Raw genomic sequence first — 26,988 nt, forward strand, 5'->3', positions numbered from 1 at the left:
CAGGAACAGAAACAGCCTTGATAAAATTAATTGAATCACTAAATAAAAATGACTTTATTCTTCGCTTCACCCTAAGCTATGATCCTAGTAGCATCCCATTTCTAGACTTGAGAATTATTAAAGGTCTGAAACGGCCAAATTAAAACAGACCTATACCGTAAATCTACAGCCGGAAACACTTTACTCCACACCCCCAGCACACACCCTCGCCCTCTGGTTCGCAGTATACCATACGCCCAATACCTCAGATTGTGTCGTAACTGCACTGAGGAAGAGGATATCTATATTCAGGCTTCTGCCCAATGTGAACGGCTACTAATAAGAGGCTATACTTGAACTAACCTTAAGAAAACTTTCAACAAAACCTTGGCACAAACTAGATCATCGCTCTTTTATGGTCCTCCTCACAGTAAACAACCAGAAACAGTTAAAATTATAACCAAATTCTCTGTCAAACAGCATCATTACCAATTAAGGAATATATGCTGTTTGAGGTTCTAAGTAATTTTCTAATGAAAAAATACATATTTTTACATGTAGCATAGAAATGTCGGAATTGGCCTGGGTGGGAACTGGATAAAGAAAAGAAAAACCCCAAAACATGCTCCTCACTAGACATGTGCACACTGAAATATTTTGTTTCGAAATTTCGTTTTCGTCCAAAAAATAAATTTATTTAGTTACTCCCGAAATTTGTTTTTATTTATTTTGTTTCATTAAAAAATGCATTTGTCCGAAAATCCGAAATAATTAAGGTCGAATCTGTCATTGAAGGCTTATGGTGTCTGTCGAATGTTCTAAGAAGATTTGACAGCGCAGCTAAACTGTATGATGACACAATCGTACATTTCCGGTCGAATGTTCCACCTACAAGCTATAGTAGAATTCTAATGTTATGTGACGCTAGTTTTTTTTTTTTTTTAAAGCCAGTAGCGTGCAAAACACACCCCAAAAACTTCCACCCGGTGCCAAAAAAAGTGCACACACATAAAGAGTGAAACACAAAAACGTGCAATCGGGTGTTCAGTGTCCTCCACTAGGGAAGGACCTTACCCTGATCCCCCGGGGTGTTAGGCTCCAGACAGGGACTGGGGTACTTTACAATGGGTGCATCTGGCCGAAACCAGGTGGACACCTATTCTCTGGAAGGTCTGCTGAAACAGACCCACCCAATACTAGGTGGGGCTCCCCCAAAGGGAGACCCCCCCAAGGGAGAGGGCGAACCAAGCCAGACGGCCTTCGTCCACCCCTTCCCAAGACTTTCAGTGTAGGCCCGAGGACCCACACCCTACTCATCACACAGTGACAAACGTGTATACACATCAAACAAAAAAATAAAAAAAACAAACAGGGGAATAAATAAAAAGAGTGGGGAGAGGTGGGAGAGTGAAAGTAACCATTGTGTAATACAACGGTCGGCCCTCCGGCCAGGAATAAAAATTTCCCCTGGTCCTAGCCAAAAGGCTCGGCGCAAGAGGCAGGTGTGAAAAACGTGTGTTGTGGTGAAGTGACCATGGTGCCATAAATCAAGTGCTGAAACACAGTGCCCCCCGGAACTGCCACTTCAGGGGCACATTCACCACTGGCTTTTCGTGCAACCCTGACCCCCAGCCCAGACCACAGCAGCCCCCACCCCAGCCAGGAAGGCCTGGAGTTCAGGAAACTTGGTGAGAGCCCTTTACCATCAGGCCCCACCGTCGTTCCATCCGTCCTGCCTAATTACATTCGGGAAATACTGACCACTCCCCCCCCGAAGGAGGAGTAAGCGTTATCTCCCGATTAACTGACCGGAGCTAGAGCTACCCCAATCCAGGCCAAAAAGCCAGGGACCCGACCCTCCGGATCAGACCCTGTGGTTCTCTATCCCCATCAGAAGGCTTCCCTTTCGGCTATGAACCATTCCAGGTCACCTTTACTCCAGCAGGTTTTGCATAGCAACTGCCATCCCATCTCTACTTCGCCGTAGATCAGGGACGGAAGCAAGCGCCGCCTCCTGGAAACTGATAAGAACAGATACTACACTTGATCTTAGCCAAAAGGCCGAGAAGTGATTTAGTAATAATTATATTTATTAATTATTATTACTAGTCAACCAACATTAGAATTCTTCTATAGCCAATGGGCGGAGCATTTGACCATAAATGTCCGCTTGCGGCACCTGCTTCGTCGAATCTTCATGTCAAATCTTTTCTCTCTATGTCGAATAATCTTGGACTAATAGAGTTAAGTTAGGCACATTCAACCTTTTTTGCTATTGTCTCTATAATGTAGGGATTCTGTTATGGAACGGCAGCTTACTGTATATTTTTTGTGCCACATCCAGTGATAAGTTAAACAATAAAACAATGGACTTTTAAGGCACTTGGAGAAAATATTACAAAATATTAATACCAATGTAGTTTATTAAATTTCAACATTAAAAACAGTAGTAATATACCAAAAACTATACAGAATGCAAAACAGACATTTTTACATGTATGTACACAGTTTCAGAAGTATTCTTGCACCCCTGCCTTGGGTGCAAGAATACTTCTGAAACTGTGTACATACATGTAAAAATGTCTGTTATGCATTCTGTATAGTTTTTGGTATATTACTACTGTTTTTAATGTTGAAATTTAATAAACTACATTGGTATTAATATTTTGTAATATTTTCTCCAAGTGCCTTAAAAGTCCACCATTAGGGGGTCCATTGTTCTATTGTTTGTCTCTATAATGTCAAATCTTTTCTCTCAATGTAGAAAAATCTTGGACTAATAGAGCTAAGGTTAGGCACATTCGACCACAGGTTCGATGGACACAGATCACTATTGTCAGCATTGAATCCCCTATCTATATCGAACTGTTGTCACAACCAAAATGGAAATAAAGCATTTGTTTATGTCGGATCTTTCGGTTTTCGGATTCTGCACGTTCGTTATCGTTTGTTAAATCGATAACGAAACTACCTGAAATTCGGACGAAAATGCATTCAGACGAAAACAAATGCACATGTCTACCCCTCACTCTAAATCCATCATCAGTGCCCATGACTGATCCCAATGGTACTGCTTTCCACATGCCATCTTCCTAAGCTGTCATCAGCTAGAAAGGAATGGGGAAAGTAGTGATATAATTGGCCAAATATGACAGCGGCAGTGATAGCACTGATATCCTTTTCCCCTTTGGGCAGTGATGTACTAATGATCCCCTGCACCTATGCGCATGTGCCTGGAGATCCCTAGCCATGTAAGCAACATGCCAGAGACAGCAGTAGGTGATAGGTGACCATTAAATGCGAGAAGCTGTCATGTATAGAGGTGGTAGAAATGCCTCTTCTATATATATATATATATATAATGCTTGGCACCTGACAAACAGGAGGGTACACTGCAAAAGATACAGGCATTCATCTGAACACCTGAACAGTCAAAATTTGGTCCAAACCTGGGTTTGGGGTGAATCATCAGCTCATCTCTAGCTAGGAGTTGGGCTGACACAATGAGAGAGGAATATTGCATGATGCCTAAGGAGGATTTAAACTTTGTGGGACATCAGAAACAGGATTAGACAGCCCATGTGATTGGGTTTCAAATATCCAAGAGAACAGGCTTGGGAAGTATAAGAGAGAAAAGGGTGTGGCTGTGTGTCTAGAACAATCTGACAGTGAATGAGAGAGATGACAACACCAACGAGTGGTGACAGTGTGGATTCTTTATGGTTGGTACAAATTAAATGGAAAATTAAGTGCATATATGCTATAGGCCCCTGAAGGCCCCTTATCAAAAATGAGGAGTAGATACGTCACTTTTCACAGTTAGAAATGGCTGGGATATAGGTAACAGAGTAATTATGTTTGCTGAAAAATTACAGGACAGAGAGACATATGGGCATGTTAAGAACACTGAATTTCAAAAGAACCAACATTAATAAACTACATTTTTTACTGCATAATATTAAATGAGACCAAATTCTTGCAACAAAGAACACCAAAGTCAAGTGGGAGTGTTTTAAGAATATATTAAAGTGGATGTAAACCTATTCTCATCAACTCTAAAGTACTGCCATAGTGGTGATCTATAAGGATATACATGCCTCCTGCATGTATCCTTACCTGTCAAATGTTAGCTGTTAGCTGTTTGAAACCCCAAAAAAGTCCAGATTCAGTGGGCGGGTCTGTTGTTCGGTGCTCGCTGGGCGGAGTCATGATGTCAGCAGACTCCCCGCCCACCTCTACACTCCCCTTAGCCAGAGCGTGCACAGGAGAGGCAAAGCACGTTCTGGGTAAAAGCAAAGCATGCTCACACCCCCTGTCATTTCAGTAAACTCACATTGATGTCCCGTGACAGTCGGGGTTGATCGGTGAGATGGGACAGCTGTGAGCACCAACCCCCCTGCATGCTTTTCATCATCTGCTTCTCCTCCTCCCTCCTGTGGCTTTCACCTGAAAAGCCATGCAGGGGGGATCAGTGCTCACAGCTATCCCCGTCACACCGATCATCCCTGACTGTCCCCCGTGTCTTCCTGCTCCTCCAGCACCCTGTTCTCCTCCATCCCCGATGTCATTCCCCAAATCCTGGGAGAGCTGTAGGGGAGGGGGATGTGAATTGTGAACTTTTTACACAGGATGTGCCTGTCTCAGGCTAGTGCATGAGATATGCAAATAACCTGTCAATCACACCAAGGGGGAGGATCTGACAAAGTTTTTCTCTGTTTGTCAAGATTTATCTCACTGAACAATAAAAGAGGATTGCTCAGAGCTGGATTAACTCTGTGTGGCAAGACTGGGCTCAAATGATAGGAAATCTTATACTCTAAATTATGACATCAAAAAAAAAAAATTGGGGTTTACATCCACTTTAAACAATGGCGACTGCCAGTGCATTCCACTGGGCAACAAACATAAAAGAACAAATGTTAACCCTGGATGGCTAAATTCTAAAGTAAAAAAAAAACAAATAAATAAGAAAAAAAGACTCAAACATTTTTTTGGGTGTAATTCATTTTTTTACACTACATTTTACAAAATTGTTTTCCATTAAATAGTGGATAAAAAGGCGAGATCATGCTGGTCCTGGGTCTGTTGATGGGTGCACAGAGCCAGGAAACATAATGGGGTGCACAGGGAGGACCCACAGTAAGGGGAGTGTGTGGGAGCAATCCAGTGGCTACATGGCATATCTCTTCCATTTGACAGCTGACAGGTCAGATTTGCACACCTAGTGTTTAACAGGCACTATGTGTGCAAAAAACACCCGAAACCACTGCCGCAATTTCTGCGGCATTGGCAGTAAAGAGTGGAGGAATGGGCTGCCTCCTGCCTTCAATTTATCCATTGCTATATATGGCTCCAAGATGGAGGATCTCATATACAGTATCTCAGAAAAGTGAGTATACCCCTCACATTTTTGTAAATATTTTATTGTATCTTTTCATATGACAACACTGAAGAAATGGCACTTTGCTACAATCTAAAGTAGTGAGTGTACAGCTTAACTCAACACACAGCCATTAATGTCTAAACCACTGGCAACAAAAGTGAGTACAGCCCTAAGTGAAAATGTCCAATTTTAGCCACTTTCCCTCCCCAGTGTAACGTGGTGGCCCCACCCCTCGGTATTTAAGAACCGTCAGAAGAGGAGAAGCGTCACATAGTGGGAGCCTCCCTCCATGCCATCATGGATGCAGAGCGTCCCGAAAAGAAGATGAAGAGAAGAAGATGAAGAGAAGAGCGGGAGCCTCCCTCCATGCCATCATGGATGCGGAGCGGCCCGAGGAGAAGAAGGGAAGAAGATGCCGACTCCGCGGAGGAGATGCCGGACGAGATCACCAGAGGGAGAACCAGAAGAACCAGAAGAAGAAGAAGAAGATGGAGGAAGAAACCGAAGGAAGATAGAAGATAGAAGAAAGAAGAAAGAAGAAGCATTTAAATAAAGGAATTGTCAAAAACTGTCTGTTGTCATTTTTAATATTTTTGACAGTTTTTTAGTGATATGGTAGGGGTACAAAAAAGTACCCCCTTACCATCTCACACAGGAGGTAGGGCTGGGATCTGGGGGTCCCCTTGTTAAAGGGGGCTTCCAGATTCCGATAAGCCCCCCCACCCGCAGACCCCCACAACCACCGGCCAGGGTTGTGGGGATGAGGCCCTTGTCCTCATCAACATGGGGACAAGGTGTTTTGGGGGGCTACCCCAAAGCACCCTCCCAATGTTGAGGGCATGTGGCCTGGTACAGTTCAGGAGGGGGTCTGCTCTCTCATCCCCCCCTCTTTTCCTGTGGCCTGCCAGGTTGCGTGCTCGGATAAGGGTCTGGTATGGATTTTGGGGGGGACCCCACGCCGTTTTTTTTTTTTTTAATTTTGGCACAGGGTTCCCCTTAAAATCCATACCAGACCTGAAGGGTCTGGTATAGATTTTGAGGGGGACCCCACGCCATTTTTTTTTTAAATTTTGGCCGGGGTTCCCCTTAATATCCATACCAGACCTGAAGGGCCTGGTATGGAATTTAGGGGGACCCCCCACGTCATTTTTTTAAAAAATTTTGGCAGGGGTTCCCCTTAATATCCACACCAGACCTGAAGGGCCTGGTATGGAATTTAGGGGGACCCCCACGTCATTTTTTTTTAAATTTTGGTTCGGGGTTCCCCTGTGGGGAATTCCCATGCCGTTTTTATCAATGAACTTCTATGTGTCATTTTGCTGTCAGACTGATCTAAACAGGGAAACATGCGCCCCTTTACAGGCATACTATAGACACCCCCCAGGTACGAAATTTAAAGGGATATTACACTTTTATTGTTTCACTTTAAGCACTATTAAAATCACTGCTCCCGAAAAAACAGCCCTTTTAAAACTTTTTTTGCATTGATCCATGTCCCCTGGGGCAGGACCCAGGTCCCCAAACACTTTTTAAGACAATAACTTGCATATAAGCCTTTAAAATTAGCACTTTTGATTATTCATGTTCGTGTCCCATAGACTTTAACGGTGTTCGTGTGTTCGAACAAATTTTTTGCCTGTTCGCATGTTCTGGTGCGAACCGAACAGGGGGGTGTTCGGCTCATCCCTAGTGATGGACTGGCCAAGCATGTCTCCAGACCTAAACCCTATTGAGTATCGGAGGGGCATCCTCAAATAGAAGGTGGAGGAACGCAAAGTCTCTAACATCCATGATGTCGTCATGGAGGAGTGGAAGAGAACTCCAGTGGTAACCTGTGAAGCTCTGGTGAACTCCATGCCCAAGAGAGTTAAGGCCGTGCTGGAAAATAATGGTGGCCACACAAAATATTGACACAATTTGGACATTTTCACTTAGGGGTGTACTCACTTTTGTTGCCAGCGGCTTAGACATTAATGGCTGTGTGTTGAGTTATTTTGAGGGGACAGTAAATTTACACTGTTATACAAGCTGTACACTCACAACTTTACATTGTAGCAAAGTGTCATTTATTCAGGGTTGTCACATGAAAAGGTATAAGAAATTATTTACAAAAAATGTGAGGGGTGTACTCACTTTTGTGAGATACTGTATATTTGTGTTAGTGGCCCCACCACATAGTGAGGCCTTGACCTGGTTTTAATATATATTGGTAAACACTGCAAGAGACTGTGAATATTTTTTTAAGGCTCCAACAGTTGGGCAAGAGACATCTGCCTGGTCAAGAATGTTGCAGGAGACAACTGGGTGGAGCTAGGAGAAATAATGCAGATTAAAGCCATTGCTTTGTCCTGCTCTGTGTAATCCTATGCTGACCATATTCCTGGCTTGACTTGCAATAAGGAAAGCTTCAAACTCGTCATACATCCATCCCTATCACGTGATACCATAGATATTGCATTTGTCTCCTCATGCCTGTGGTACCCAATTGACTAGTACATTTATCACGCTTGAAATGTTTCAGACTGAGGCTGCAAACCACTATGATGTCTTTTGAAGTAGATGTGTTAAAAAAGATTCAGACTACTAATCTCTGTAGAGTAGGGATTTGCATCTGTGGGGCAGTGCCATCTGTTGCAATAGGATGGCTGCTCCTCCCACTACTCTGTAAGGTGCCCTGGACAACATCCTACCTCGGTGATGTTGTGCCTCTCTCTCACTTTCTTCCTCTACAATCTCTGGCACCCGGGTATGGTCTGCCACCTCATCATTCTCACTCTCCTCATCACTTACTCATCACTTAGATAGTAAGCTGCAGCTGCAGCAACATGCAATGCAATAGCTTCTCTTTGTTGTTTGTCCCCTCCTTCCATATTCCCTGTGTTCTCTTCCTCCGCATCAGATACAATTTATTACTGAGCATTTCCCTGCAGCAAGTTACTTAGAAATAGAAAGAAATTACTTTAAATAATTTAGGCAACTTCTCTATGCCAGTTTGTAGAGCAAAGGGGGATTAACTGCTAGGGAAAATGCACTGCTCTGCACCTGAAAGGAGAAAGAGGAGGGTATGGGAGGCTTGGTAAACCATTTAACCTCCCCTGCTGTATATACTAGCAGATGTGCCCTTCTTCTAATAGGTGAAGCCTGGCCATCATATTGTCTTGTGGATACAGAATTTGCTCACCCTCTACTACCTGTGGAGAAAATCCTCTGCTTCACTTTTAGGCCTCCTAGACATGATGAATACAGGGGATTGCCTAGCTCCCTTTGCAGCTATGGCAATAGGAGGATTAAGGATGTAATGCTTCTAAGAAAGGGCATATTTGCCTGTATCAACAAAAGCTTATGGTACTTACCCCCCCCCCCAAAAAAAAAAATAATAAAAGTATCTAGTAGTAAAATATACCTTCCTTAAAATAAAAACAAAAACACTGAATGATAACCCCAAAACACTAAATCATAAACACCAACCCTAAAACACAAAGACCCAAAAGTATATTTATATTTTTTTCAATCAGAGATTTAACAAAACTGATATAACAAAGTGAGCAAATAGAAAATAAAATACCCCCAGCCCTATTTTTTTGAATTTGCGAATGCCTACAGTATTGATTGATCTCCGGCTTCACCAAAACCTGAAGTTCAAGCTTAGTCTTAAAATTTTCACATATCTGTTCAAAATAAAAAAATGTTTTGGCTATAAATATACTTCAAAAAAGTAGGCTAAGAGCTGACATACTGTAGATTCTCACTTGAAATAATAACTTTTTCCAGTGACTCCACATACTCTTTAACAACATCTCCCCATAAAGCAATCATTCTGGATACTTGGATCTTTTATATTCACTGAAGGCTTAATTATCTTCTAAAATGTGTGTTCAAATAATTTACTCTTGACAACTGATTATAGTGTGATTTTTTTTTAAGTATAAAAATAAAACATTTACAGATAAAGTAGAAAGGTGCACCCAACAAGTTCAGTCGAAGAGTATCCTGCATCATAGCCGATTTAACCAAACATTTTTGTTATCAAGCAGCCCCTGATAAAGCCTTGATGATAAAACTCATTCAATGGAGTTGGCTATGATGTAAGAAACTGGTGAAATCTGTTAAAGGCACGGTTACAGAAGTCTTATTTTATATTTTTAAAACAATAATAGATTTCAGGTGGAGTTTATCCAGTCAGTTCCAGAATGCTTTAGTACACCTACTGAAATATAATATTGTTTGATCTACTAGCTGCATGAGGTTTATGTATGCTGCCCCATGAATATTCCTTTACTGAGAGAACCTGGCTGGGACATGTGGAAATACAAGAGAGAGAGAGGGAGAGTTGTCATTCCATATTAGGCTCTATGAACATTACTGATTTCAGTTATTCATTTGGGGGTTGTGGAAGAAATGCTGCCTGCGGCTAGGTTCACAAGTCTGTTCACCCAGGACCTCCCTGTGCCATCACTAATCATCACAGACTACTTTGTCTTTAAATGGGCATTCCCTTGTCTGCATCCTGCACACATACACTGCATGATGCTTCATGATGGGCCCCCGCTTGGGCTGAATGATAAGGATGTCATTTTTAAGAAATGTATGCCTGGAGTCAACCATGTACATTTCTCTGGACTTGACTTTGAAATCTTGTCATAGATACCGTACATGCATTTTGTATGTTTTGTATTTATTGTTGCTGTATCAAATGCTCCTTGATCTTCATATCTGTCAGAGTCTATATTAGAAACCCAAAGGGTTACTGACATTGTATATGGAATACCATGAAAGCAATATTTGTACTGAAAGTTTGTTTTTAGGTATGCATAAAAGTTAAAGTATATTTGCAAGGAAAACAACACATTCCCTGAATGCAGAAAATGGCCTGGTCATTAAAGTGACCCTGTCACCACACGGTGCACAGTAAAGAAAACTCATACACCCAGACTGCTGAAGGTAATCAACACTTCTAAATGTGTCACATACTCCCCCATTTGTGGTTCCCTCCTGATAGCCCCTTGTCCTGTAGTGATGTACAAGCTAGCGGGAGTAACCATAGTGTGAATGTTAAATTTGCTTCTACTTTAATAATTCACATAGCTGTGCGTTTCTATGATTGCTGCAAAAACATACAATGCTAGTAAATGTTGTGAACCACAGATGAAAACCACTTCCTGTATCATCTTGTGACAAGTAAAATTTGTACACTTAACTTTGGGATACAAAATAATTTGAAAATGCTGGAACGAAATACAAAGTGGTACTAGAAAATATTAGGTAACATTAAGTTGACAACGTTGAAGAATTTACTATCCAGGCTTGCATTATAAATTTTTTCAGGAAGGTGTGATTAAGCTCAAGCACAGACAAATTAATCATTTATTCCTTCCATTGCTATAAGAAAAGTAAGTTGAATCATGAACGCTTCACCCACTGTTATAGATTTAGCAATTAGCTGTATTTCTTACAGCATAAACAGTAAAGCATTGCATTTAATTGTACTTTACTACATGAAAAATTGTACGTCATGGAGATTTAAGATGTGCAGTATTCCTCAATACAAAAGAAATACCTTTGAATCATTAAAACAATACAATAAAGAAAATGTTACTATATTACTTCATAATTGTTTTAAGTAGTGTGAAATGAACAGTTACAGGTATTTACTTCTACTGATTTTCCTTAGAAAAGTGTGCAAAAGATACTGTGGCTTAAAAGGAAAATTGCAAAGCTTGATAATTTCAGCATGATCATTTTATTTCAAATATTTTTTATTTGGTTTGTAAGAATAAAAGATAACATATAATGAAGTTAACAAACAAGGGTTTGTAGGTACAGAGGTGTTAGGATATGTAGAACAGAGAAAGTCAACATTTCATACACCATAAACTTTATGAACTTTGTAATAAATATTAGATTGTGCTAACTTCTATGTATAATATCCACTCCTAAAACATAAAATGTGCAATTTGTGCAATATATATATATATATATATATATATATATATATATATATATTTTAATCCTATAATAAAGTGCTTTCTTATGCCAGCTATATTGATATAAAAAAATACATTTTTCCACATAATAATCCTGATAGTTTTACCAATCACTGTTTAAAGTGCTAGTGCTAACAAAATATTAAGAAATGAAAATAAAAAAATATATATAAAAAATATATATATAATATATATAATATATAAATATATTTCATTTCTATTTTATATATATATATATATATATATATATATATATATATATATATATATATATATATATATATATATATATATATATATATAAATATATATATATATATATATATATATATATATAAAAATAATAGAAATGAAAAATGTAAAATAAATGAAAACAATGTGCCAATATTACTTAGTGATCATGATATTCACATATCAATATATATGTGTGTGCTGCACAGTGCAAAAAAAATATTCCCAACATGTACGTATACACCACAGTACACTGGATGTCCTCAGAAGTGATCACTTCTGTGCAGTAATAACATTCCTCTTCAATATAAAGTGCTACTAATTCACTACTTATTGTGACTTTACCACCACCTAGTGCAATGGCCACTCACCAGATACGATAAGGATATGCACCTTTGGTTCATTTAGGATAACCACTCCATTTATGATTGATCCAATAGCAGCTTGTCCAAGCAGTATATTAATGCCTCTTGCTCTATTTAGTGCTCATAAAGACATATAGATAGCCATCATGGTGTAGTATGTAACTCTTATTTTATTTAAAAATTAAAAACATAGTCAATCTCACATATTAAGGTGCCCCTAAGCCGGCACCAAGCTGATCCAGCAGTGTGTGTGGGGAGCGGAGTCTCAGTCTATCTCCCACTCTGTTCCAATGTCTCCTCACAGCAGCGTGCGTTCCAAGACTCACACCCGTATGACCGGAAGTGATAGGAAAGTTCCCAGCAGCCTCTACTCATTTCGCAATATGGTTTGCGTCATCAGGTAACACATCTTGTTGGATAATATAAATATTTATGAACTTTGTATCTATCTGTGGTTATCTTCTAGGAGAACTACCTCATTTACCCCTTGTAAACAATAGGTTAAATGTAATAGAATAAAAGATAATAGGATAAAAACTGGGGGTAGAGAGGGGGGTAGGAGAGCACCCAAGTATTTCAATTTGTGACTTTGTGACTAATGTGTACTCAAGTATTATGAATATGTGGGGAATTGCTTTATGTCTCTTTGTATAATTCTCTCCAGGGAGACCATTGCTTGTAGAATTTACCTAGGCAGCCATGTTTGTGTGCCATTATTTGTTCTAAGGTGTATGTTTCGGAAGTAAGATTAATTACTTCACGGATATTCGGAGCTGTATTAGATTTCCATTCTCTCATGAGTACCAACCGTGCTGCAAAAAGTAAGTACATAACCACATGTTTAAGGTTGGGTGGGAATTTTTCTATTCCGATACTGAGAATTGCTAGCTTGAAGTCGGGTCTGGATATGAATCCAGTCAACTTTGTTATGTGTTTAAACACTGAATTCAAATAGCTGCGTAGGTTGGGGCAGAACCACAACACATGGGATAGTGTGCCTATTAGACCGCAACTTCGCCAGCACTGGTTAGATTGTTCTGGTTTAAATTTGGCCACCATATAAGGTTTATAATACCACCTAAGGTGGAGTTTCTGTGCCATTTCCCAGTAGGTTGCACATTTAGAAGCAGACAAGTTGTTCACTATTGCCTTTTGCCATTGGTGTTCTTTGATCGTAACATTAAATTCCGTTTCCCATTTAATCAGGGGGTTGGGTATTGTAAAAGTAAGTTTGTCATGCATGCAGTTATAAAATAGAGAGATGCCCTTCTTCTTGGGATTTGGGGATGTCCAAAAATTCCAGGCTTCTTGTGAGATACGTATTACCGAAGTTAAATTGTGTGGTAAAGTGGACTTTAGTTGGGCATATGTTAAAAACTCCCCTTTTGGGAGGGTAAATTTGGAGGCTAGTTCAACGTAAGGAAGTAGTTGACCTTCCTTAAGAATGGCTGAAACTGCCTTAATCCCTCTTGCTTCCCATCTTGGGCTTGCTATGTTAGGGTTAATGAATCTGAGTGTACCTATGTTGATTGGGACTCTCATTTGTTTGGTTGAATGGTTGCCATGTTGTATAAAGCGTTTCCATGCTAGTATGGAGGCTGATATTGTTGGGTGATCCATACCTGTTTTAACATTGGGAGACATGGCATTCGCTAGTAGAAGTGACTATAGGTTACCTAATGGGAGAGCAGATTGTTCTAAAGTGCACCATGGTTTGAGATGCAGTTGTATAAACCAGAACCTGAGCTGATCTAACAGTGTAGCTGTGTAGTAATCATATAGATCTGGAACTCCCATACCACCTGCTCTTCTATGTTTTCGTAAAGTATTGTGGTTGCATCTGGATTTACCTTTGTTCCAAAGAAATGTAAATATTGTCTTCTGTATATTTTTAAAAAAGGCAAGTGGGATTTGGATTGGTAATGTTCTAAAGATATATAATTTTTGGGGAGAGTGGACATTTTAAATGCTGCCAATCTTCCCGCCCATGACAAGTATAGTTTGCCCATTTTAGCAGTTTTTCTTTGTGTCTCTGTCAACAGGGGGGCAAAGTTCTCCTTATACAAGTTAGAAAGAGGGGAGGTTAATGTGATTCCTAAGTATTGCAATGAGTTTACAGTCCAAGGGTATGAGAACTGGGATTGTAGTGTTCTTTTAAAGGAGTTGCTGATATTGATACCTAAAATATTAGATTTCGTTTCATTTATTTTATATAGGGAGACTAGGTTGAATTTGTTAAGGATCTGGTGCACAGCTGGTAGTGATCTGGCTGGGTAGTCCAATGTCAATATAATGTCATCTGCAAAAAGCGTTATAGGATGTGATTCCCCTCCTGCAGAGATTCCTTCAATAACTTAATGAGCTCTAATTTTCTCCGCTAATGGCTCCATGATCAATGCAAAAATGAGCGGAGACGGGGCAGCCCTGTCTCGTGCCATTTGAAATTGTAAAATTTTTAGAGAACAAACTCTCTGTATATGTATAGTAGGCAATAATGGCTGAAAATATTTCACCCTGTATGCCGAAATTTTCCAACACACTGGACAGGTACCTCCAATGAACCCTGTCGAAGGCCTTCTCGGCATTTAACGTTAACAGCATGGAAGGTAGTCGAGAGGATTTGGCTTGGTGCATAAGATTTATGATCCATCGTGTAGCATCTGGGGCCTGAAGACTTGGCATGAATCCCACCTGGTCTGGTTTTACAAGAGTAGGTAGGAAGGATTGAAGCCTAGTAGAGATAAGTTTAGCGTATATCTTTAAATCTACATTGAGGAGAGAAATAGGCCTAAAATTTTGTTCATATGCGGAGTCTTTCCCCGGTTTTGGTATGGTAACAATATCTGCAGTCAACATTTCTACCGGGAAAGAAGCTCTAGAAACAGTGGCGTTGAACACCTCCTCCATGTATTTAGATGGTGGTTAAAGAGTTGATAATATTCGGAGGAGAATCCGTCAGGGCCAGGTGCTTTGTCATGTGGGAGTGTTTGGATAGCTTTGAGAATCTCTTTTTGTGTAAAGGGTTGGTTAAGAATTAATAAAAAAGAAATAACCGCGCTAAATATAAGTGAAACACGTGAAGCAATCTCAAAGACTTCCGTGAGGAAGTATATATATAAATACAAAAATGTTGAAAAATATTAAAAATTAAATTATGAAAAGTACATGGGTCAACACATGTATGTATGAATCAAACATGAGTGTCCATATGTAATATTTGCGAATAAAAATAAGTGTCCATATATAGTAACAGAAAATAAAAATGTGAAGTAATGATCTGAAATCAGTCCAAGAAAGACCCCTTGGGTGAATCCAACCAGAGTCAATGGTGTAAAAATTATGAGTGACAACCCATACAGTATCCGCAAATACCCAATAATTGCGCTTACCGCAAGGCAAGCGAACACCAGCCTGTATCACGTCTTGGTGTGGAGAATCCAGATGGTGCTCTTAGACTGTATACATCGTAGCTGAAAGGATGTAATGAGGACACCAAACTTCCATCTCATAGACATGTAAATAAAAAGAAACTGGCCATAGTGTAGTACTGCCAAACTAATCAAAGTTTAGAAAAGGTAGAAAACTTACACTAGTGCATAAAGATACAGCAGGAAAAAAAAAGGGAACTTAGAGTGAACACTAGCAAACTCCGTAGTGAAGATGAGACCCCACACTCCGTGCAAATATTGCGCTTACCACAAGGCAAGCCAACAACAGCTTGTGTTCAGTATTGGTTAACCACACCACACTACGTGATCCACCACCAGGCAAATAATGCGCTTATCGCAAGGCAAGCCAACAACAGCTTGTGTTCAGTATTAGTTTACCACACCACACTATGTGATCCACCACCAGGCAAATAATGCGCTTACCGCAAGGCAAGCCAACCACAGCTTATGTTCAATAGCAGTATGAGAGATCCATTGGCGTTCTGGACTGCTTGCGGCAGGAACCAGGGGATACAGCAGAAACTCCAAAATGACATCTCACAAGCATGTAAATAAAAAGGAACTGGCCATAGTATAATACTGATAAAAACGATTTAATAGATAAAGGTAGAAAACTCACATGAGTATGTAAAAATGCAGCAAACAGCCGGCCGGCATAGCGAGCACCCGTCCACACTGAAAATGGCGATGACGTCAGAGCGTCAACCTCCCGACGTACGTTTCACCACAAATGGCGTCGTCTGGGGACACGAACATGAATAATCAAAAGTGCTCATTTTAAAGGCTTATATGCAAGTTATTGTCATAAAAAGTGTTTGGGGACCTGGGTCATGCAACAGAGGACATGGATCAATGCAAAAAAAGTTTTAAAAACGGCCGTTTTTCGGGAGCAGTGATTTTAATAATGCTTAAAATGAAACAATAAAAGTGTAATATTCCTTTAAATTTCGTACCTGGGGGGGTGTCTATAGTATGCCTGTAAAGGGGCGCATGTTGCCCGTGTTTAGAACAGTCCCTGCACAAAATGACATTTCAAAGGAAAAAAAGTCATTTAAAACTACTCGCGGCTATTAATGAATTGCCGGTCGGACAATACACATAAAAGTTCATTGATAAAAACAGCATGGGAATTCCCCACAGGGGAACCCCGAACCAAAATTAAAAAAAAAATGACGTTGGGGTCCCCCTAAATTCCATACCAGGCCCTTCAGGTCTGGTATGGATATTAAGGGGAACCTCAGCCAAAATGTAAAAAAAAAATGGCGTGGGGTCCCCCTCAAAATCTATACCAGACCCTTCAGGTCTGGTATGGGTTTTAAGGGGAACCCTGCACCAAAATTTAAAAAAAATGGCATGGGGTCCCCCCAAAAATCCATACCAGACCCTTATCTGAGCACGCAACCTAGCAGGCCGCAGGAAAAGGGGGGGTGAGAGAGTGGCCCCCCTCTCCTGAACCGTACCAGGCCACATGCCCTCAACATTGGGAGAGTGCTTTGGGGTAGCCCCCCAAAACACCTTGTCCCCATGTTGATGGGGACAAGGGCCTCATCCCCACAACCCTTGCCCAGTGTGGGGTTCTGCGGCAGGGGCTTATCAGGATCTGGAAGCCCCCTTTAACAAGGGGACCCCAGATCCCGGCCCTCCCCCCTGTGTGAAATGGTAAGGGGGTACAAAAGTACCCCTACCATTTCACAAAAAACTGTTTTTGACAATTCCTTTATTTAAATGCTTCTTCTTTCTTCTTTCTTCTATCTTCTTTCTTTTATCTTCTATCTTCTATCTACCTTCGGTTTCTTCTGGTTCTTCTGGTTCTTCCTCCGGTGTTCTCGTCCGGCATCTTCCTCCACAGCGTCTTCTTCTCCTCGGGCCGCTCCGCATCCATGATGGCATGGAGGGAGGTTCTCGCTGTGTGATGCTCCTCCTCTTCTGACGGTTCGTAAATAACGGGGGGCAGAGCCACTCGGTGACCCAGCCCCCCTCTGACGCATGAGGACTTGATGGGACTTCCCTGTGACATTCCCCGTGACGTCAGAAGGGGTGGGGTTATGTAATGTGTGACCTCGCCCCCCTCTGACATCACGAGGAATACCACAGGGAAGTCCCCGTCAAGTCCCCATGCATCAGAGGGGGTGGGGTCACCGGGTGGCCCCGCCCCCCATTATTTAATAGCCGCCAGAAGAGAAGAAGCGTCACACAGCGGGAGCCTCCCTCCATGCCATCATGGATGAGGAACGGCCCGAGGAGAAGAAGGGAAGAAGACGCCACGGAGGAAGATGCCGGATGAGAACACCGGGGTAAGAACCAGAAGAACCAGAAGAACCAGAATAAGAAGAAGATGGAGGAAGAAACCAGAGGAAGATAGAAGATAGAAGATAGAAGGAAGAAGAAAGAAGAAGCATTTAAATAAAGGAATTGTCAAAAACTGTCTGTTGTCATTTTTAACATTTTTGACAGTTTTTTTGTGAATTGGTAGGGGTACTTTTTTACCCCCTTACCATTTCACACAGGGGGAGGGCCGGGATCTGGGGGTCCCCTCGTTAAAGGGGGCATCCAGATTCCGATAAGCCCCCAGCCCACAGACCCCCACAACCACCAGGCAAGGGTTGTGAGGATGAGGCCCTTGTCCCCATCAACATGGAGACAAGGTGTTTTGGGGGGCTACCCCAAAGCCCCCTCCCAATGTTGAGGGCATGTGGCCTGGTACAGTTCAGGAGGGGGGGCGCTCTCTCATCCCCCCTCTTTTCCTGCGGCCTGCCAGGTTGCATGCTCGGATAAGGGTCTGGTATGGATTTTTCGGGGGAACCCACACCATTTTTTTTTAAATTTTGGCATACTATAGACTACCCCCAGGTACGAAATTTAAAGAAATATTACACTTTTATTGTTTCACTTTAAGCATTATTAAAATCACTGCTCCTGAAAAAACTGACGTTTTTAAAACTTTTTTTGCATTGATCCTTGTCCCCTGGGGCAGGACCCAGGACCCCAAACACTTTTTATGACAATAACTTGCATATAAGCCTTTAAAATTAGCACTTTCGATTTCTCCCATAGACTTTTCCTTGTCAAAAGAAGTTTATTGAGTATACAATGTTATAAAGATACATAAAGTAAGTTTACAAGGATCTATAAAGTAATCTCATTGTTTTACAGTAGGGTTTATATAGGTAAATATCATGAAATTTCAAATATTAAATATTGGGTTCACGTAAACCTAAATTAAAGATATATATCATTTCCTTAGTTACTTTTGTAGGTATTTAAATGATTTATACCTACTATACATATTGTTTACAAGTAGAGTGTATATAGGTCAAATAAATTCTGATAATGAGCTTTAATCGTAAGGTGGAGAAAAGGAAAGAGAAAGAAGAAAAAGGGTTGAAAGGTAGAGGTATGGTCCACAAGGTTGTCCCGCTCGTCAGTTTATTATTCTTTTTAGTTCTCTTTGAAGCCTTAGAATGGGTGTCTCTGTAAGTCATTTAATCTGTTACCATGGCAACAGGACAGAGTCATTGAAGTTTGACAGGAACTGTTGTTTTATCCAAGGATGCCAAAGTTTTTCAAATTTTGGAATTTGGTTTTGATCGATGGCTACCATCTTAGCATGGGACATTGTATTATTCATTCTGTGAATTGTTTCTGCTAGTACCAATGTAGGAGATTTCCATGCCTTGGCCACTGTTTGTTTTGCAGCCGTTATTAGTTGGATCATAAGTTTGAATTGAGAGAGTGTTAACCATTCCGGTTTTAGATTAAGTAAAGTTAAATATGGATCTGGTTGTATTATTTTTTTAAATATTTTAGATGCAATCACGAAGACTTCCTTCCAGAAGGTTTGGATTACTGGGCACGTCCACCATATGTGTAAATATGTGCCTATTTCTGGGCATCCTCGAAAACAAAGAGCTGAGGTATTAGGTGAATATTTTGCCACTCTAGCGGGTACAAGGTACCTGCGAGTTAGGACTTTATAATTTGTCTCCAGTGCTAAGATGTTGGGTGAAGATGACTTAGATGTGAGCCATATGTTAGACTAGTCCGTGTCTTCTAAAGTTCGTCCCAGGTCCTCCTCCCACCTCTGAACGTAAGAGGGTCTATTAAGATTTGCTACTCCATATAATTGATTATAAAGTGATGAAATTGTACCTTTAGCAAATGGATCTTTTGTACAGATTGATTCAAAAATGGATAATTGGGATAATGGTGTATCCCACTTTAGGAATGGTGTATAGAAATTTTTGATTTGGAGATATCTAAATATCTCAGAGTTTGGTAGATCATATTTTTCTCTAAGCGATGGGAATGAAAGGAATGATTTAGATGCTATGAAGTCATTTAGTGTCTGAATGCCTGATGTTGTCCAAGCTTTAAAAGAATTTGGGTAGATCCATGCCGGATAAAAGGCCGGATTTCTGATAAAAGAAAGGAGAGGATTGTGTGGAGATTGTAACTGATATTTGGTTTTTAGTTTATCCCAGAGAGATAAGAAGTGTTTAGTTATGGGATTATGAATTTTAAAGCGGTCTTTAGGATCAAGCCATAATAAATTTGATATTAATAGAGGGTCATTTTCTGAAGCCTCTATAAATACCCATAATGGGATTTCCTGTTTTGCATGGTATTTGGACAGACTGGCCAAATGTGCTGCTCTGTAGTAGTTAGTAAAATTAGGGTATCCCAGGCCTCCTTTATTTTTGGGAAGATGTAGTGTGTGTATAGGTATACGTGGTTTAGAAGAGCCCCATATAAACGAAGTTGCTCTTTTTTGTACTATTCTCAAAAAATAGGAAGGAATTGGAATAGAGAGGACTCTGAATAGATAAAGCAATTTGGGTAGAATAGTCATTTTGATTGCATTAATCTTCCCTATCCAGGATAAAGGAAGTTGCGACCATTGTTTTATTAGATTTGTGATCTGTCTTAATACAGGAGGATAATTCGTTGAGAATAAGTCAGAATGAGATGCTGTTAAATGAATTCCAAGATATGGGATTGAATTTTCTGCCCATGTGAATGGGAGTGCAGCCCTAGCCGGGATCAATTCCATGTTTGTGAGTGAAATATTAAGCACTAGGCATTTCTTAGGATTAATCATAAGGCCGGATAGGGCTGCAAATCCATCAAGAGCTGGTATTAAGTTAGGACCAGAGACCTGTGGTGATGATAGAAAAAGTAATATATCGTCTGCAAATATACATAATTTGTGTGTAATACCTCCTACTTCAATGCCAGTTATAGTTTGGTTTGTTCTGATGTATTGGGCCATGGGTTCGAGTATAAGGGCAAATAATAAGGGAGATAATGGGCAACCCTGTCGGGTACCTCTTTCGATATTAAAGGCTTCAGATTTGTATCCAGCATATTTTATATAGGCTTTGGGTTTATTATATAATGCTTTGATCCATGTTAAAAAGTGGGGTCCAAAACCCCATTTTTGTAATGAATATTGCATATATTGCCAGGATACTGTGTCAAATGCCCTCTTAATATCGAGAGATAGAAAACATAAAGGGATTTTCCGTTTTTTAGCAATATGTGCCAATAACACTGCCCTGCGTATATTATCGCCTGCCTGTCTATTTGGCATGAAGCCTACTTGATCTCTATGTATTAATTTTCCTATAATGCTATTGAGGCGTTTTGCTATTATTTTTGCTAATAATTTAATATCGAGGTTTAACAGAGAGATAGTCCGATAATTCACACAGGAAGTATCATCAGAAAGGGGTTTTGGGATCATACAAACAATTGCCATTAGTGTTTCTTGCCGAAAAGAATGTTCATCTAGAAGTTTGTTAAAAGTTTCAGTGAGAATGGGAGAGAGTATTTCTGAGAATGTTTTATAGTATAAAGCCGAGTAGCCGTCTGGGCCTGGTCTTTTGTTAAGTTTTAGGTCTTTTATAGCGTTAGCAACTTCATCTATAGTTATAGGCTCATCCAAACTGCTTTTTTGATTCTGAGATAATTCAGGTAAGGTTATTTTTGAGAAGAAGGATTCAGCCTCTGTAGGATTAAATTCATTGTTTGTCTTGTATAAAGTTGCGAGATGTGAGTGAAATTTATGGACTATTTTAACTGGATTACAAGTGTAAACATTTTTTGATAATTTCAAACGTATTGGTTTGAAAGATTTGTTAGTTGAATTTAATGCCCGAGCCAAATATGTACCTGGTTTGTTTGTATTCATGTAGAAATTGTGTTTGGAGCGTTTGAGGGATTTATCAACTGACTCAGTGAGAAATAGATCGTATTCCAATCTAGATTTTTCCAGATGAGATTTTGTACTCTGAGATGGATTATCTTGAAATGATATGTAGGCTGCATTAAAATTGAGTTCTAGTTTTTTTGCTAGATTTTTGCGTTCCCGTTTAAATAGTGCCATTTGTCTTTGTATTGTACCACGCAAGACAGGCTTATGAGCTTCCCACAGTGTTATTGGGGAGATGTCTGTTGTATTATTAATTGATATGTATTCCTTTAAAGCTTGTTCAATGGCCATCTGATGTAGTGGGTGTTTGAGCATTATGTCCGGTAAGTACCACGTTGGGTCATGCGCTTTTGGTATGGCTGAGGCTATAGTAGTGTATACTGCATTATGGTCAGACCACGGAATCGGAATTATATCTGATGCAATAATTTCTGGTATCATTCCTACTGTTAGAAAAATATGATCTATTCTGGTGAAGGTTTGATGAGGGTGCGAGAAATAAGTGAATTTCTTTTTCATTGGGTTACTTTCTCTCCATGAATCTACCAGATTGTATTTGGAAAGAAGTTGAGAAAAAGGTAATCTAGAGGTTATTTTGGATGGTGTAAAAGGTGATTTATCTAGAAATGGGAGGAGGACCTGGTTCGAATCCCCACACATTATCACGGTTCCTATTTTGTGTGTATTAATCACTTGTAATATATGTGAGAGGAATGGTGTAGGTTGTTTGTTAGGAGCGTAATAGGAAATCACCGTGATTGCTGTATCCATTATATAACCCATGAGTATCAGGTATCTACCTTCTGGGTCTTTAATTTCTGATGATAAGGTGAATGGTGTGGATCAGTGAAATGCAATTAGAGTTCCCCTTTGCTTGGTACAGGCAGAAGCCGTGTAAATTTGTTGATAAAAAGGAGAAATATATTTTGGAGTAGAATCTTTGGTGAAGTGTGTTTCTTGGAGGCATACTATGTGAGCCTTCTTGTTATGGAAAGTACGGAAGGCTTTGGTCCTTTTTTGAGGGACATTTATTCCCTGAACATTCAGGGAAAGTATATTTAGTGGTGCCATGGCAATAGATCAAATAGTTTTGACTTACTTTTTGTTATGCAGAGCTGACTGCGCAGATCAACCTGTGTGGACTGAAGAGATGAATAGATAGAAAAGAAACCAGTGAATTCTGGAGTAAAGAGTAAACAAAAAACATATGAGATTAGATGATACATTGTATAAATTATTTTTTGCAAGTAATCACAATTTACCCGTGAAAGAGAATAAATATCTCTCTCAGGGGAATAAGTGCCTTCTTCACACTCCCACATAATATGGTTGGGAGAATGAGGAGGGCTAATGGGGGTACACGGATCTTCCGCTTACAGGAGAGAAGTGCTATGTCAAAAGACATCAAAATGATGTTTCATTAATTGGAGTGCAGAATATAGTTTTTGTTGAAATTATTTATTCCAGGGTTGTTGTAGATGGTTAGTCTTGCCCTAGGCTAAATAATTCAGTTAGAAAGGTACTGTTAATAACTTTGGTATTGATGAAGATAGTTTGAATTATTTTGGGATTTTAACCCTTTTAGAGTAAACAATTACATATTTTATTCATATGTAACTGTTTAGATATGTTAATTCATAAAATTGAGGTTGTATTGCTTCAGATTAGAATAAACAAAAACATAATTCTAGGAACTAGTTAGGTAATAATATATTTGTTTTAAGAAAAGAAAGAAAAAGCTTCCATTACTTCTGGATTAATGAACATATTTGTCATAAAAAGTAATAAATCTATTGTTATTACCTGATAATATATAACTGAACAAGAATTTCCTTATTTCACTTATATATTCTAAGGCTATATGAATCAGAAGTAATAAGAAATATAACTGGAATGTAACATGATCCCACACAGTGTGTGACTATCAGAATGCAGTTACATTCAGTTATAAATACAGGTTTTTTATAGAGAACCATCTCTTAGTATAATAAATGAAGAGATATCAGGAATTAGGATGTCAGTCCATTGAATCTTCTTGGTCCATGGATGATGTGGCATAACGGCCTCTTTTGTGAGAATGATGATTCCCATTTTGTTCTGGAATTTTCTGAGTGCTGCCTGAAGGTGAAGATGATGCCATTCTTCTGCGTGTGGGAGAGTTGCTGCTTGTGGATTCTGTCAGGTTTAATTTTAAAAGGGTTTGTTGTAGTTCATCTGCTGATCTGCTTCTGTAAATTGTACCTTGGTGGTTAAATCTGACTGAAAAGGGGAAGCCCCATTGATACATAATGTTGTGGCGTTGCAGTTCCATTAGTTAGGGTTTCATGGATCGTCTTTTAGTAATAGTAAGTTGGGATAGGTCAGCAAAAATTTGATAATTGTGTCCTTGAAAATTAAGTTCCTTTTTTTCTCTTGCAGCAATTAGTATTTGTTCTTTCGTTCTGTAATAATGAAATTTTGTGATTATATCACGTGGGGGTCCATCTTTCTTTTTGGCTGTGAGGGCTCTGTGTACTCTGTCCAGTTCTAAACGTTCAATAGGGATATCTGGCTTTAGTTCTTGTAATAGAGCAGTAATAGTAGATTGCAGGTCTGTCACAGTTTCAGGTATTCCCCTTATGCGCAAGTTTGAACGTCTGGCTCTATTTTCGTAATCTTTGAGCTTAGTTTGAAGTATTAAATTCTCTTCTTTTAATTGTTCCAATTCTGTTATATTTTCTTGGGTTGTAATTTCAATTTCATCCATTTTTATTTCTAAGGCTGCGGTGCGGTTTCCCAGCTCTCTTATTTCTTTGGTTAGGCTTTTTGTTATTTGGTCTGAGGTTTGTTTTAAAGCCTTATGAAGCATCTTTTCAAATTGTAATAATATTACTGGGGATACTGAGGAGGCTTGTGGAGAAGTTTGTGAGAGGATTTGTTCTGTATCTGACTCAAATGGAGAGTCTTGCTGTGACATTTTCTGTCTGTGAGAGCGCCCTGATGCTGTATCTTGTGAGGTGACTGGAGCTGCTTTAGTTGCAGTGAGTGCCTGTGAGCTCTTTGTGAGGTGATTTTTATTTCTGCCACAGTTTCCTCCCAGTACCATATCTCCTGCCCAAACTTTCACAGTTTGTTCCCTGGGGCAAAAAGGTTCAAATGGATACCTTTTGAGCCTGCAGGCTCCGCTTTGTCCTTCTCTTCTCTCCTCAGTGGTGTGGAGCTCTAACAATGCATGTCAGCTCCGTGTGGCTCCGCCTCCTGCCACCTCTCCCATAGACTTTTAAAGGGTGTTCCGCGGCTTTCGAATTTGCCGCAAACACCCCAAATTGTTCGCTGTTCGGCGAACGGGCGAACAGTTGATGTTCAAGTTGAACATGAGTTCGACTCGAACTCTAAGCTCATCTTTAGTCTGGGGGATCTTGGTGCGGAGAGGCGCGTCCCCCTGCAATGGAGGTTTCCGGATCTAGGATCTGCCAATCTCACAGCAATCGGATGACTTCATCAAGAGAATTGATCGTATAAAATCGATCATCTTTAGTAACGAGGAGTTTCGCTGGGTATCTCTATTGGTAGGAGATATGGTGGTTCCTTAGGGGTTTTGTTATGGTGGCCAGCTGTCTGCGTTTCTGCGTAGTGAATGCAGATTGGTCAATAAACAGCAAAAGTGACAGTAGGTGTTCTGGAAGTTGGTCAATGTGTCTGAATGCTGCCATCAATTTTTCCTTGGTGTGGAAAAAATGGATGCGGGCGATGGTGTCTCTAGGTAGATGAGCGGGATGTGTTTTGGTTTAGGCAGTCTGTGTATTCGATCTATTAGAAGGTCTTCTAGGGGGAGGTCTGGTAGTGCGTTTTTCATCACATCCGTAAAGAAGGCCGTTAAGTCAGGGTGTTTAACTGATTCAGGGATTTCACATATCTTAACATTATTGCGCCTGGAGTGGTCCTCCAGGTCTGCGATTTTTTATTTCATCCAGGTGATGCCATCATCCTGAGCGTTATGGGCGTCTATCAAATCATTGAAAGTGGAGGCAAATTCACCCACTTTGTGTTCAACATGTGTCACTCTATCGCCAATTTCTGTAACTTTCTGATTTAAATTGCTGAGCTAGTGACAGGATGTCTGCATGGAGTGTGCTTCTTAGGGAGACTAACATGTCTTTCAATGTCAAGCACCGGTTGGTTTGGAGTAGGAAACTCAGAAATAGAGTCCTGCAATTCCCTGGTGTCATCAAGGGAGCCTGCCATGTCACTCACCTCCAGAGCTGGATCAGATGTATCCTGGGACTTGTGCATAGCTTTACCGGGCTTGAGGTGCATGAGGCGGATTGAGAGGCTCTTCCGTTCTCTTGCTGTGGGTGGTTGAAGCCTGGAGAGAAGTGTTGCATGCATCTCTCTGCTGTGCTAGAGAAGCCACGTTTGTTGTACTGAGAGCCGTCTGCGCCATCTTGACTGGAGGCAGCGGGGCTGTGTGTAGTAGTCCATCATCCTCCTGGTCAGATTCCTGTCTTTCCTCTTGCGGGTCATGAAGAGAGGGGATGCCTGACCTGCTGGGTGTAAAAACTGCCATGTTTCTAGGCACTGAACGGCCATTATGAGCTCCAGCGAGCTGGCTATATGCAGAGCAGTCTTTTCAGGTGGTCATCTCTCTTGCTTGCCGGCCACGCTCCCAACATGATCATTTTAAAGCGGAGTTCCACCCAGATTTTTTTTTGGTCAACCGTTCTGCTGCACTGCATTAAATACTTTAAAGTGTGTGATTAATAACCTCGCCGTTCAATTACTGTTTTTTTTTTATTGACACAAGTTTAGTTTGTACATTCCTGAGCACTTTCATCTTCATTGTGGGCATGTGAAGCCCACTAGGGCATTGTTCCAGGATAAGGTGCTGCTGGCTACCCAGCATGCACCTCCCGATCTCATGCGTGCACAGTCTACACAGGGCGTAGGGCAGGAAGATTATCTTGTTGCAATCTCGTGATGCAATCCTGCAGCGATGCCCACTGACTCCTGGTAATGATGACAAACATCGCCCAGGAGCCAAGGCGCCGCAGGATATGACATACATCACCGCGGCCACAAAGAGGTAGATTACAAGGGACACCCTAGCAACAAAGCATACACAGTAAGACAAAAAAAATGATGCCAACTGTTGTTATACTTGCAGCAAGGGACTGATGCAGATGAAGTTTAACCACTTAAGGACCGAGTCTCTTTCTGAGATTTGTTGTTTACGAGTTAAAAACAGTTTTTTTGCTATAAAATTACTTAGAACCCCAAACATTATACATCTTTTTCTAACACCCTAGAGAATAAAATGGCGGTCGTTGCAATACTTTCAGTCACACCATAATTGCGCAGCTGTCTTACAAGCGCACTTTTTTTGGAAAATATACACTTTTTTGAATTA

General features: G+C 40.4%; 1 pseudogene; it reads right to left on the reverse strand.

Moving 5' to 3' along the window:
• Positions 1 to 1,919: 1,919 nt before the first annotated feature.
• Positions 1,920 to 2,052, reverse strand: LOC141130796 (U2 spliceosomal RNA; annotated as a pseudogene).
• Positions 2,053 to 26,988: the final 24,936 nt, after the last annotated feature.

Source organism: Aquarana catesbeiana, linkage group LG02 (assembly GCF_042186555.1).
Source record: "Aquarana catesbeiana isolate 2022-GZ linkage group LG02, ASM4218655v1, whole genome shotgun sequence".
Classification (NCBI taxonomy): domain Eukaryota; kingdom Metazoa; phylum Chordata; class Amphibia; order Anura; family Ranidae; genus Aquarana; species Aquarana catesbeiana.